The sequence below is a fragment of the Lycorma delicatula genome, chromosome 1 (genome assembly GCF_047948215.1).
Source record: "Lycorma delicatula isolate Av1 chromosome 1, ASM4794821v1, whole genome shotgun sequence".
NCBI classification, from domain to species: Eukaryota; Metazoa; Arthropoda; class Insecta; order Hemiptera; family Fulgoridae; genus Lycorma; species Lycorma delicatula.
The window spans coordinates 248,407,977-248,421,424 of record NC_134455.1 but is presented as its reverse complement, the minus strand read 5'-3'; the positions used below and the strand labels follow the sequence as shown (position 1 = coordinate 248,421,424).

At 31.1% G+C, this 13,448-nt stretch overlaps 1 long non-coding RNA gene across 1 annotated transcript in view; it reads left to right on the top strand.

The window, feature by feature from the left end:
• Positions 1-12,842, top strand: part of LOC142318274 (uncharacterized) — a 703,057-nt gene extending 690,215 nt beyond the window's left edge. The window contains exon 3 of the long non-coding RNA XR_012754866.1: positions 12,714-12,842. This is a non-coding gene — a long non-coding RNA (uncharacterized LOC142318274). The remainder of the gene's footprint in view (positions 1-12,713) is intronic.
• The last annotated feature ends 606 nt before the right edge of the window (positions 12,843-13,448 follow it).

Genomic DNA, 13,448 nt, shown 5'->3' with positions numbered 1-13,448 from the left:
TGTTACTCACCTGTGTATATATATATATATATATATATATATATATATATACACACACTAGCGGACCCGACAGACGTTGTCCTGACGCGGCATTATTCTGTAATAAATGCACACACATAAATATAAGTAACTTAAGTTAAAATTAGCAGAAATGTATTCTAAATTTCATTAAAATGACTATTAGTATGATATTATCAGTTTGTGATTGTTGTATTATTGTAATGGGTTTATTGATTAATTATGTATAGTATGGTTAATATTTATTTTCACTAAATATTGAGATGTGCGATGAAAATTGAATTAAAAAATTGAAACGTCGTAAAATTAATAATTAGTGTAATTAATAAATTTTCATCCACATCACTACTAATTTATACTTAAAATCATTCTAAAAAAGTATACCTCCTACATGTTTTTTTTAATTTAAAAATTTTGATGTTTCATAATCATGTAACAGCTTAATTAATCAATTAATAAAAAAAATTAAAGCACTGTAAAAAAGCAACATTGTTAAAATTTTAGTAGAAATTTTTACATTTTTCTCATTCTTTATTTTAACATCTATTTTACCAAATTTTAGATAATTGTAAATTAAAAATAATTTTAGAAAACTTTTTATAAAATTAATCAGCTAAACATTATAAATTCAATTTTTAAATATACTTTAAACTATATTATAAGTAACTTATATTTTAATTTTATAAATGTTATAATTTATTTTACAAACTTAAATTTTTATTTTCAAAGAGCCGTTCAATACTTCATAAGTTGCATAGAATCAAATGAGAACTGACAATTTAAATTTGTAGGTTAAGTTGATTGTTATTTGAATGCACGTGTATACATCATTTAAATTCATGAAAAATCATCTAAAATACTCACTTCAATACTGCACCTTACAAATTTGCACAATGTACATTTTTTAATTAAACTTTAAAACGTTTTTTCAATAAATAATAATATAATATAATATTCTCAATAAGCGCGCAATTCTAGCAGACTCGGCAATGCTTCGCTATTGCTAGATCTGAGTATACATACAGATTAAATGACAACAATTGAAAGTTTCATAAAACCAAAACTGAACATTAACAATTTAGCTAAATTTAACCTTTCACTTTATAAAAGTCAGAATGTAAATAAATCCAAATGGCAAATCAACAGCACTACCTATCGGATTTAATTCACACCACTCTCAAATCATCAGTATTATTATTATAAATCACAGTGTTCGGTGGAAAATAATTTTTTAACGAAAAGTGTTGTGGCTGCAAAATCATTACAATTAATACTGAACATTAAGAAACTTACATAACATTACGGAACCTTATAAAATTTCACCTTTAACTTTATAAAATTCAGAATGTAAATAAATCCAATTGTCAGAACAGCACTACCTATCGGATTTAATTGAAACGAATTAAATCTAAATACGAATTTTAATGTAAGAACAACACTAAGCTACGACGCAAGTAACTGATATGCGAAAAAGCAACAAAATAAAAAAAAATCCTAGAATCCTATCGCAGCACCAATTACCGGGTTTGACTGATAACCAAAAATTAAAAATAAACTTCTAAAACGCGATCGCAGATCTGCCTACCGGACCCACACGCTGCCTACCGGACCCAATTGTGAACCTTAACCATCCCAAGATCAACAACACATAAATAAATTTAAAAAACATTTTCACTTCAATACTGTACCTTACAAATTTGCACAATGTATATTTTTTAATTGCACTTTAAAACGTTATTTCAATAAATAATAATATAATATTTCTCAATACGCGCACAATTCTAAACGCGATCGCAGTGCTGCCTACTTGTTACTTAATCAGTTGTGATTTTGTTTACATTGGCAACGGCCATACGGGCTCTTTGTGATTGGTCGTTGTGTTTGACAGCGGCCATCTTGCATTTATCTGATTGGTTTTCCTTTGGTTACATTCCATCTGATTTATTAGCCTCTTATTTATTAAGAAACTGTTTTCTCGCGATTTTTTGTAACACAATAATAACACAAAATTACGAAATATTTTTCTCCATTTGATCGCAGCATCAACTGTCGGTACAAACTAAAATTAAAATAGAATATTATTGAATATTCTATACTGCGATGGTAGCGCAGTCTGCCGGATCCAATGTAAAACATTCCAAAATTAACAACTACTTATAAATAAAAAATTAATTAAAAAAACATTTTCCAGTGGACCAAATTGTGAATCTAAACCATTCTCGAATCCCCTTGCACGCACAAAAAATTTCATCAAAATCGGTCCAGTCGTTTAGGAGGAATACAGTGACATACACACGCACACAAGAAATATACATATAAAGTTTTACAGGTGAGTAACATAAAATATTATATATATATATATATATATATATATATATATAAGTTATATATATATATAAGTTGGACTATTTCCAAATAGGAAAGCAATGAAACGAAATAACGTAAAAGTTGACCAGTTATTTTGTTTACATTGCAGGTAGTTAAAGTTTTATAAATCTTTTTGACAGTAAGCTACATACATAAAAGTGAAGGAAGTTGGTTTGATAGAAACGCTTGGTCATCCGTATCCCCTACCCTTCTCTGACCGACACCCCGTTATGAGGTCACAGTGGAGAGAACACAGAAAGTATTATGAAAAAGTATAGAAGCCACCTCTATCTTCCTTGATTTTTTATAAATAAATTTTTACCTTCTTAAATTCAGATAATAAAATACATCTATACTGTTGACTGTTCTACGGATTTATGATCAAACATTTTTTTTATTGGAAGAATATACTTCTTAGTGAACAAAAGAATCGTTACATTAAACAGCTGCATTTATCTACATTATTACAATTTCATGCTGACTTATTTTCAATTATTGGCCCTAAGACTGAAAATATTACGGCGAACTACTCTGTACCTCTTACGTTGTATTTTTTCAGTTAAGATATGTAACCTAAGATATACATTTATTGATATTTCGACATATTGTATAATTGAGATTTCTTGTGTAAGCGCCATAAAAATCGTTAAAAACTACGAAGTTATTTTTTTCTGCTTAAAAGTTATGAATAAACTTATAAATTAAAAACATAAAAATTAAACATTATAATCTTTATGCAAGTATTTACCTTAACCATTTTCTGTACTTAAATGTTCTTTGAAAAAAATTAAGCAAAGCAACCTTGTCTGACTACTTTTTAAATTATTGCCACATAACTCCCGCATGAGACCTGCAAAACATAAAAATTTTTGCAACTAATCGTAGTAAGAATTATCGTACTTGCCTAGATTGGGAGGTTTTTAACAAAAGTTTTCCAAATATCACCCACCTTTTAATCAAAAATGATCCTTTAATTTGTAAAATGTTTAATAAAAATAGAAATAGAAAATAGAAACCCTCGTAACTCCAATGACGTTAAAAAAGAACATGTTGTAAATTTACCTTACTTTTATTGACTTCTGTGCAGCAAGTTTTTTTACTCTGATTGTAATTTCGTCCCAGTCATTAATGATACCTTTTTTTAAAACTAGGCATTTTTTTTTTAATTTAAAAAATGAACATTCTAATATTTTATTATTGTTTTTTTAATACTTATTCCTGATATAAATAACAGTTTCTTAAAAAGTGATTCATGTAAATCCATGAGCATTAAAATTTACTGAAAATAAAGAGAAATTATTAAGTACCTAATAGAATGCATTTTTAGACAATTTTTGCACGGTTCATGTCGCCATAAAATCATTTTTAGTTAAATTAATCAAAATAATGATGATTTTTCTTTAGTTTATCTTTGTAAAAATTAAAATCTGTAAAATTAAATAAATAAAATAAAGTGTGTTAAAAAATTAAGAAATAGTAAATTAAAGAATATATCCACCCACCCTTGCTTTTTTATTGTTATTATGAAGCTTTATTAGATAGCTTAATAAAACTAAGTCTACGTGGGTCAAACCCATCGGATAAGATATAGCAAGCCAAATGTAGTTATCTAATTAAAATTAAAAAATTCTAACTGAATTTTAAATTCAATTTGGATACAGTATTGCATACGTTATGGAAATCTGTTTCTTTGGAGACAAAGTTCAAATAAAAATTAATATTTGCTTTCACATTTGCAACAAAAATAAATTTTATTTTATAAATTAAATTATATTAACATCGGGTAAATTTGTATATTTGAAAATTTAATTAACAGTTAAATCAAGTTTTTTTGTTCTTTATTAAATTATGAAGTAATATTTTTTTATTCCTAATAGCACAACGTGATGTTTATTATTAATCACAAGTTATATTTCTATAAAATTATCTTAATCGATAGTTATATAATAAATTATTGGAAAAGTGTTAATTAGAATATCATGAATTACTATGAACAATAATAAATGTATTATAATATGATAATCATTGTTATCATAACTTATTTTGTTATTTATTTATTATGAGTAATTATATTAACAAATCTGCATTGTATCACAAAAATCACTAGACATATTTTGAAAATTTATTTAGGTCACTCTGTTTTCAAACTATTTTAATTAGAAGAGAATCAGTTTTTTAAGTTAAAATTTGTTTTTATCGTACACAGGTAATTAACTACATTTAGTAATAGAGAAATGTACTAAGATGCATTATAACCACCAAAATGCAGTATATCTGTAGACAGTGTATCTGTTTAAATTAATTCTTAAATACCTTTTAAATACCTTAAATACCTCTTAAATATTAAGTATTTATCCTCATTATCAAATTTTTTGAGGTTTTCAGGGGCATCGACTGCCCCTGAAAACCTCAAAAAAATTACGGCCAGTACCGTAATTCTTGGAGCGTGATGCACCTTTTCATGAAGCACCTGTGGATTTTCGGAAGCCCAAAAACGCTCATTTTGTTAATTAACAACCTCGTCTAGGTGAAAATGTGTCTCATCTGAAAACCAAACATTGTTCAACAATACGTCTTAGTACACAGCCCGTTCAGCGAATGCCATTCTTTGATGTTTGTTGTCAACCGTTAATTTAGACAAAACTGTTATTTTTACATATAAAGATGCAAATCAATTTTTAAAATTCGCTACACAGATCACCTAGAAATCCCAAGTAATGCTGCTGCTTTTCTTGTTGATTTGCCCGGGCTCCTCAGCAACGCTGTTCTGACAGCTTCGACATTCTGTGGAGAACGAACATCGTCAGGCTGTTTGCTCAAATACTGTACCATGACTACTAATTTTTCGTAAAGTCTACATATTGTTTTAAATGAGGGCGACAAAGGAGTTGGAAAAGAGGAACAAAACGATCTTTGTGTAAGCACCACACTTTTCGTTTCATTTAAAAACAACACAGTCTTTACGCGCTGTTCAACTAATCGCGCTGTCTTCCGTTATCAGCCATCTTGGAATGATACACAAAACAGCGCATTCGGAAAGAGAAGAAACTGATATTCATGAACTGTTGTCACTTCTGCCAAAATAAAACACATTACATTAATAATTATTAACCTAAACCATCTTTGCTAAAACAAATATTGGATCATTTCTTGCGCCACTCTGTATAATTTAAAAACTGATATCGTTACTTGATTACTCAACCACTCAATTGTGTTTCATGTCACATCTAAAAATGTCTAACATTTCCAAGATACACACACACACACACACACACACACACACGCACGCACGCACGCATTGTCGTGGTTCCCCTTATTTGTGATGAATTACATCAATCAAAGCCTGGTGAATCTACAAATTTCCACATTGAGTATTTATGAGCAAAGGCCAAATCCACCTCTGACGCGGTTTACAAGATACCATATTCACTGGCTTAATAGTACCAGATGGTTTAGTATTGGGATCTACAACAGAATACGTATTGTGATATGTGTCACCATGCTTATTATAGCTGTTTTTTAGCCAACTCTGGGTCGATACTATCCACACAAATACCCTTTCCCATAGCTTATGTGGGAGAGCTGCTGTATCCCTTAACTGTATAAGCAAACGCTCCCAGTGTAAGACGGATACTGTTGGATATTATTTCCGATCGTAACTTTTGCTACGGACTTTCCTAACCAGCATTTATGTAACAGTATCCGATCCAAGTTAATACCAACATTTAGATCCAAGTTATTTCGGCCACCGATTGCGTTTCACTTGGATTTCGTGAGTACAACTGATAGCGTCTTATCAGTGAATGTATTTCTAATTGGAAGCATACAGTCTCATTGTTTTCTAAATTAATTTATAATTTTAACTTCCTTGCATAAATCCGCAGGATTATTAAATCATTGCTTAAAACACTTTACGGTTTCCTCTATCTGCACATATTGCACGGCCTTTCAGATTTTCCAGATTAAAAAATTTCAAAATTTTCCAGGTTATAAATGCAGTAAATCACTAATACACAAATTGATGAGGAGATGAGAAAGGACTTACGTTGTGGAAGACCATTATTCGTCCACTACTGGGGTTTGGGCCACTACTGGCATCTTCCTAAATGTTTAAAAAAATCAATTAATAAGCTTGCTGATCGTTAGTATACTCATTAGATATATGATTTCAAAAGGAACTATAGGCCGAAGGATATTCCGCATTAGCCAGTGTATCTAGACCCATCTTACACTGATTTAAGGATACCTTCACCTCTTCTGAAAACCAGTCTCAGCGTATTTTACACGAGCCAAAACTTAGTTAATACAGGTGTGAAAACGACCTATGCCCAGCCTGCTCAGGTAGTATATGTATTTAAATCGTTGGAGCGATCCCGTGAAGATTTAAGGCCGCAACAAGAAATTGCTATTTTTAATCTATAGTTTTTTGGTCTATCTCTTGGTTTTAGTAAACTATGAAAATCTCAACCCCTGAATCGGTTATAACTAGTCTGTGTTGGCTAAGCGGTTAGAGTACGAAAATATTTCTATTAATCCGCTTCATGCTCTATTGGTTTTTGCGCAAACAACTTCAGATAAGATAATACTGTCTTCGCTAACTTCTCAATACAAATTTTCCACTACTTTAGGGATCAGAAGATCAAAGATGATTCTCTTGTTCCACCCACATTAGTTTTTTATTGTTTTCATAAGTAGAACTGAACTTACATACATTTCCTCATTGGCTGTTATAGTTTCCGTTGTACAAAAATTAAACTTGGTATGTGTGGTGTCAATAGACACTAGTATTATCACCATCTTCGACAGTGTATAGGACAGACAGTATATAGGTATAGTTATCTACTGCCATCTGATTTCTTTCCTAACTGTTTGGACATTTTGAGTACATTTTTTCATGCATTTAGTCATGCGTGTAAGTTCGTCGTTCAAAGATGGTCCGAACTGCTGTGGCTGTGCGGCCTGGTTTTGACCACTGTGTTTTTCCTTCAGTATTTTTCAGAGAATACGGGTGAAAATTATAATTATTTCATTACCCTGGGAAAAAATTGTCTCCTTTTTACGTTGAAATTTTGAAACGCGCAAAATAATTCAATTTTTTTTTAATCGTTTCAATCCATCGAGAGTTTATTTAGGATTATCCTGTTTTATGTGCAATACCATTTTTTACATAATAATTATTTAAATTTACTTCAACTGAGAATACGTAACAGAGTAAATATGTAGCGTAAAGTCCAATTATAATTTTGACTGATATACGTAGTGCATCTCAAACGTAGAAGTTTGTTAATTGTCATTAATTTTGACATTTGAACTCCAATTTGTTGGCTCTCTTTTTTTGCTCCGGGAAGTTTTTCTTTCAAGTAGTTCCGCTAATCTCATTTTATGTTTGTTTAAACAGCAGCTGTAAAGAGTCGTTGCGACTTACGAGTGAATTAAACTCAGTTTATTAAACTTTAAAAAGTTTATTAAACTTTTGCGATTAACTTCATTTAATTGAAATAAACTATTATAAACAAACTGGAGTTAACAAGTACAGTAATTTCATTATATCTGTGCTTCATCCCATTTAGTAATTTGCATCTATTTCAGGATAAATTTTACGTTTTACATTTAACTAGGAAGTTATTAGTTCGAGGTAAATTCAAATTAATTTTGAAAATGCATACAAATTCACGCTCACCGACCGTGTTTACAACTGCCCGACAGCGCATAAAACTGGTGCTTGTCTCTGGTTTATAGCTGCTTATAGTGACCATGATTAACCCAGTTTTTATGGTCCATATAGTTTGTGTCGGGATAATCAACCGATCAGTTTACTAAATTAAACCATTGTTTATACCCACCTTACGTAATCAACGTTTTGCATATTATTATTAACCTTGTACGAAACTAAGTACTTTTCTTAAATATGAGCTGTTATTGAAGGAATAACAATGTTCTAAATATTTTTACCTTCTCTCGAATTAATTCTACAGAAAATTGTGTTACCTTCTTTAGACTGAATGGCTAGCCATTACCGAATGTTAATTCTCCAGTCTTTATCGGCTGTTTTTTTGGAATTTCTTAGTGGTTATAGGATTAAAACAAATTAGAAAGAAATTAAATTATTTTTCAACCAGGAAGATTTGTAATATCCTGTTTTTCAGCGGGTAACTCATATCATTGTGGATATTTAATCACATGAAGTACAAATCTTCAGGTACTCCCCGTTTTTGTTCTTTGTTATTTCAGTATTTTCTGATGTAAATTTTTAGAGATTATTATTTAGCGATGCACTTCATCCAAAGAATTTTGAAAATTTGGATCTACACAATAATTCTAAAACCAATACGCAATAATTCTGATTTTGTTAGTTGTTTTACAAGCTTCATAATACCATTTCATGTAGTAACACTAAAAAGGCATAATAACTAAGAATCCTATGTATACTGAAGAAAAATAACTGAAAATATTATTTATTATACAATTTAACTGCTATTTTTGTGATTCAATAATAAAAGAATATCAGTTTCTATTATCATTTTCGAGCTAACAAAAGAAATAGAACTTAAAAGTATTTTTATAATGGAGAAATTAGCCACTGGCTCAAAAATATTTCTTTAGGTTGTCATGTAAACATAGATTAATTTTCCCCAACTCAGCTATTTGATATATTCAAGCAAATTTGGTGTCACCAGTTAAATAAAATTCCTAACATCTTCAGTAATAAAACAAAATCTGATTAAAACTGATAAGACGTTATAGAACAATAATAATAATAATACGACAATGTATTAATAGCTTAAAAATTAAAATCGCTACGGTTGTGAAATGTGAAAAAGTAAATTCATGTTATTTATTTGCCTGTTAGTGAATATTTCTTTATGTAAAAGAGGATACTGTGTATAACTCAAAATAATTAATAATGAAGAGGTCTCTAACTTAAAAAGTTATTACGAGCTTTAAACAATGAATAATATTAGACACAAAAATAAAGATTTGAAAATTTTTTACCTAATATGATCAAAATTAGTAATATGATGATGTATTTCCTGAAAATCGCTTACATGTTCGTCTTAGTTAATATTAAAGTCTCCTTGTTAGCTGCCATAGGCACAAAGGATTTCCAAAAATCATTAATTTTTTCTCGTTACGGGCATTATCATCGGTAATAAATATCTTTATTTATTACCCCACCGGGTTAGTCTAGTGGTAAAACTCGTCATCTTAAATCAGTCGATTTCGAAGTCAAGGATTCTGAGGTTCAAATCTTATTAAAGGTTAGTGTGGTTTTATTCGGATTTGAATACTAGATCGTGAATATTGATTTTCTTTAGTGGTTGGAGTTCAATAATTCACACATCTTAAAAATTGTAGGCCTGAGTCTGTTCAAGATTACATGTTTACCGGTACATTTACAGTTACACTCCAATCGCTAATGATTTTATTGTTGATAATATAAAATAATAATATATTAAAAAAATAATAAAACCTACCCGTTGTTAATTTTTTTTTAAATGTACTAAATTTAAATCGCCAATATATTAATTAACACATTGAAATTGAAAAGTAATTTAAAAAATGCAAATTCAAAATTATAATAAAATATGGTTGTTTTGTTCTAATTGTCCCATACGTTACTAAAAAAAAAAAAATACGTTAGTAATAAAAAAAAAAACTGATAACATAGTTGTAGGACTTTCCCGTCACGCGGGATACGGCTAACGTCCGCGGCGTTTCGAGACAATCCTGCAACTGTGTGTGGGTTGTTTCTGATGTACGACTTACATACAGATACACTAATTCGCGCGGTTGTGGCGGTACTAGCGGCGACGGTCGACACTAACTAAACTAATATAATTTCACAACTAACATAGAACAAATTTCGCTTATACGGTCAGCACACTGGTGTACCGTGAGGCTTAGCGCACCAGGTACGAGTCAACCGGGCGATCGAGTTCGAAACCCAGCCAGACAGAGTTATTTTTTACACGTAAAAAAATATTATTAATTTATTTAATTCTACCGTTTATCTTTGACGTCACAACATAGAAGGCAACTGCAACAGTATTTTTTGGGATGGGATGCGATTTTGAAAAACATTTTCTTTTTTGAAAATATTGTTATTTTTTAATCCTTAACAAATGTCTTAAAAAAAAAAATACGACCTGAATTAGGTGAAATCTCGAGATACTGAGGGTTACCTTGTTCTACAGCCTATCCCTTGACCTTTTCAGTTGAAAATTTAATGGCATCAAATCCCCATATATAGAAGTAATATGACCAAGTTTAGTCAAAATCGGTCCAACCCACCGGGTTGGTCTAGTGGTTAACGCGTCTTCCCAAATCAGCTGATTTGGAAGTCGAGAGTTCCAGCGTTCAAGTCCTAGTAAAGCTAGTTATTTTTACACGGATTTGAATACTAGATCGTGGATACCGGTGTTCTTTGGTGGTTGGGATATTAACCATACATCTTAGGAATGGTCGAACTGAGAATGTACAAGACTACACTTCATTTACACTCATACATATCATCCTCATTCATCCTCTGAAGAGTTATCTAAACGGTAGTTACCGGAGGCTAAACAGGAAAAAGAATGTGTTAAAAAAGTCAAAATCGGTCCGGTATTTCGTGAGATATGAGGAGATTTAAAGACCAACATTGAACACACACACGTACATACAAAAATTAACATCCGGAAATTTTCCATTCGGTTTTTAGGGTTCCTAGGTGTCAAAAGGACAAGATCCGATGAAAACCGCTTATGCAGAAATTGGACCGATTACAATAATTTCCCTTCCAAAGCTATAGCTCTGCTATAGTGCTATCTAGACAGAAAAGTAGAGTTAACATAAACATAGATTCGGAAATACTTAGTTTTTCATCTGTCCGTCTGTGTTTATACGTCAACAACTAATTAAGATTATTTAATTATAATTATATTTTATTGGGATCAATATTAATCAATTTATGGCGGAAAATGTTACAGTGAGCCAACAATAAAATTCCAAAGTAGAATAAAACTCGATCTAATTAATTTTTTCTACTACTTTTTTTAATGAATAGAAAAGTGCTTGAATTTCCTTAATTTAAGATCCGTAATTTCTCAATACGAAAATGTTTACGTAATATTTAATTCAATACCATATTATCTGTAAACAAAATATAGTAAGGGTGTTTTGAAAGTTAAACTAATAATAATCTACACTATAATAAACCATATTACATCTCACACCTCACGTATTTTTTAATAGAAATGAACAGTTGTGTAAATAATCAGATGATAATAAGAAAAGGTGAAAATGCGTTTAAATTTAAGTGCTCTTTTCTACTTAACGATTCCTATTGTACACATAGAAGCATTTAAAATTGGGATTAAAAAATACTCCTGTAGTAACAATTTAGTGGCCAATTTCAAAAATGGCCTCAATCCAGATAGCTATTCGGATAATAGTTTTTAAATGTTACCAACTGGTTTCATTCACCGCCTAAAAAACAATAAAAAACAGCAAATTAGTCTTTCGCTAATGTGTAGTACATATCTATGTATATGTACTTTTATGTATATATGTATATCTATCTACATGTTCATGTGTCTGCAGTACATACGATTTATATGTATGAAATTTATTTGGCATATTTTATATATATATATCTTATTAAATTGATCTCACAAATTTGCTCTAAACTGTGATAATCCAGTAAATATGAATTATTAAAAATAATTTGTTGAATGTCCATTCGGAGAATTTTTCTGAATAATATATCAACGTGTACGTGTATTCAGAAATTCTGAAATACCCTAATAAGGAATTTCTTATTATTCCCTCTTACTTATGTTGTACGCAAAATTTTTGTGAGAGTGTACAACCGCGTGGCTTCCACTATCATCCTAACCCCGAAGGGAAGACACCCACTATGTGATGTTTCCGGTCGCCACGCCAGCCTCTCCGTACCTAGCCCTGATGAGCTTTACCGGAAGTCATCTTCAAAAACCTTGGCGGTAGACATGTTGCAGTCTCGCCTCGGCCAGGATGCCACCGATGCGAATGCTGCTAGTGACATTCCCATCGTTGAACTTCTAACAAAGATGGACTCGTAGAAACAAAACACATCTCATTTAGTCTTAAAAAAGACTGAAACCAAAACTGGATCATGAAAACATAAAATCTGTTCTGCGTGCTCTGCGACTGAACTGGAGACTACTAATTTCTAAACAGGTTATGCCATTTTAGAAACTTATGTTTGAGTCTTTTCTAATTTTATTGCTCTGTAAATTCAGTTTATATTTTTTTACGGTAATATTTTTTTATTTAATTTTTGTAATTTTAATAATATATTTTTTCAGATGCTCGCATGTTTCTGATATTCTAACTACATCGGTGGCTTGAATCATGTCTCATCTGTTACCGGTGTATTTATCTTTGGCTTCAATTCTGGTGTGTTCCAGCGTGCTGTCGAATACAGTGGAACAACTTTCTACAGGTACGTTTTATATGTAATTTTAAATTATTTCCTTTAAAAATGAAACATAGGGTCTGATGTCAAATAGATAACGCCGATAACGTCAAAGCATTGGGTGCGTAATTGGGTAGTGGTTTGGATTCATGTATACGTAGATACCTATACATGAATGTATAGGTATGGTTTAGCTGGTTCCTTTTCGCTCAGGTTAGGCCAGACAATAGTTTCAAACTCTAGTTTCACGGGTTCAAATCTGACCGTTTCATGAATAAACCTAATTTGAAGGAGACCTAAGCATAGCTATCACGCCAATCTTAATCCTCGACATTGTATTACCAACGGTCTCAAGCCGGGTCGATCCCTGGAGTTAGTTGCTTTCGACAGAGCTACTGTATCTCGCTGGAGCGACCTACTGTGGTTATCTGCAGTATGGCGGGATTAGTTTCGTCCCAAAAGCCGGGAAGCACCAGACTAGGTCCAACCCCAACAAAAGTCTGTTGCTTTCAGCGTACCACCAATGAATGCATTGAAGCAGTATATAATTAAAACAAAAAATTATAATTAAAAGATTTTTATATAGTTCATTAGTAATTAATATTTATACGGCAGATGAGCGTTT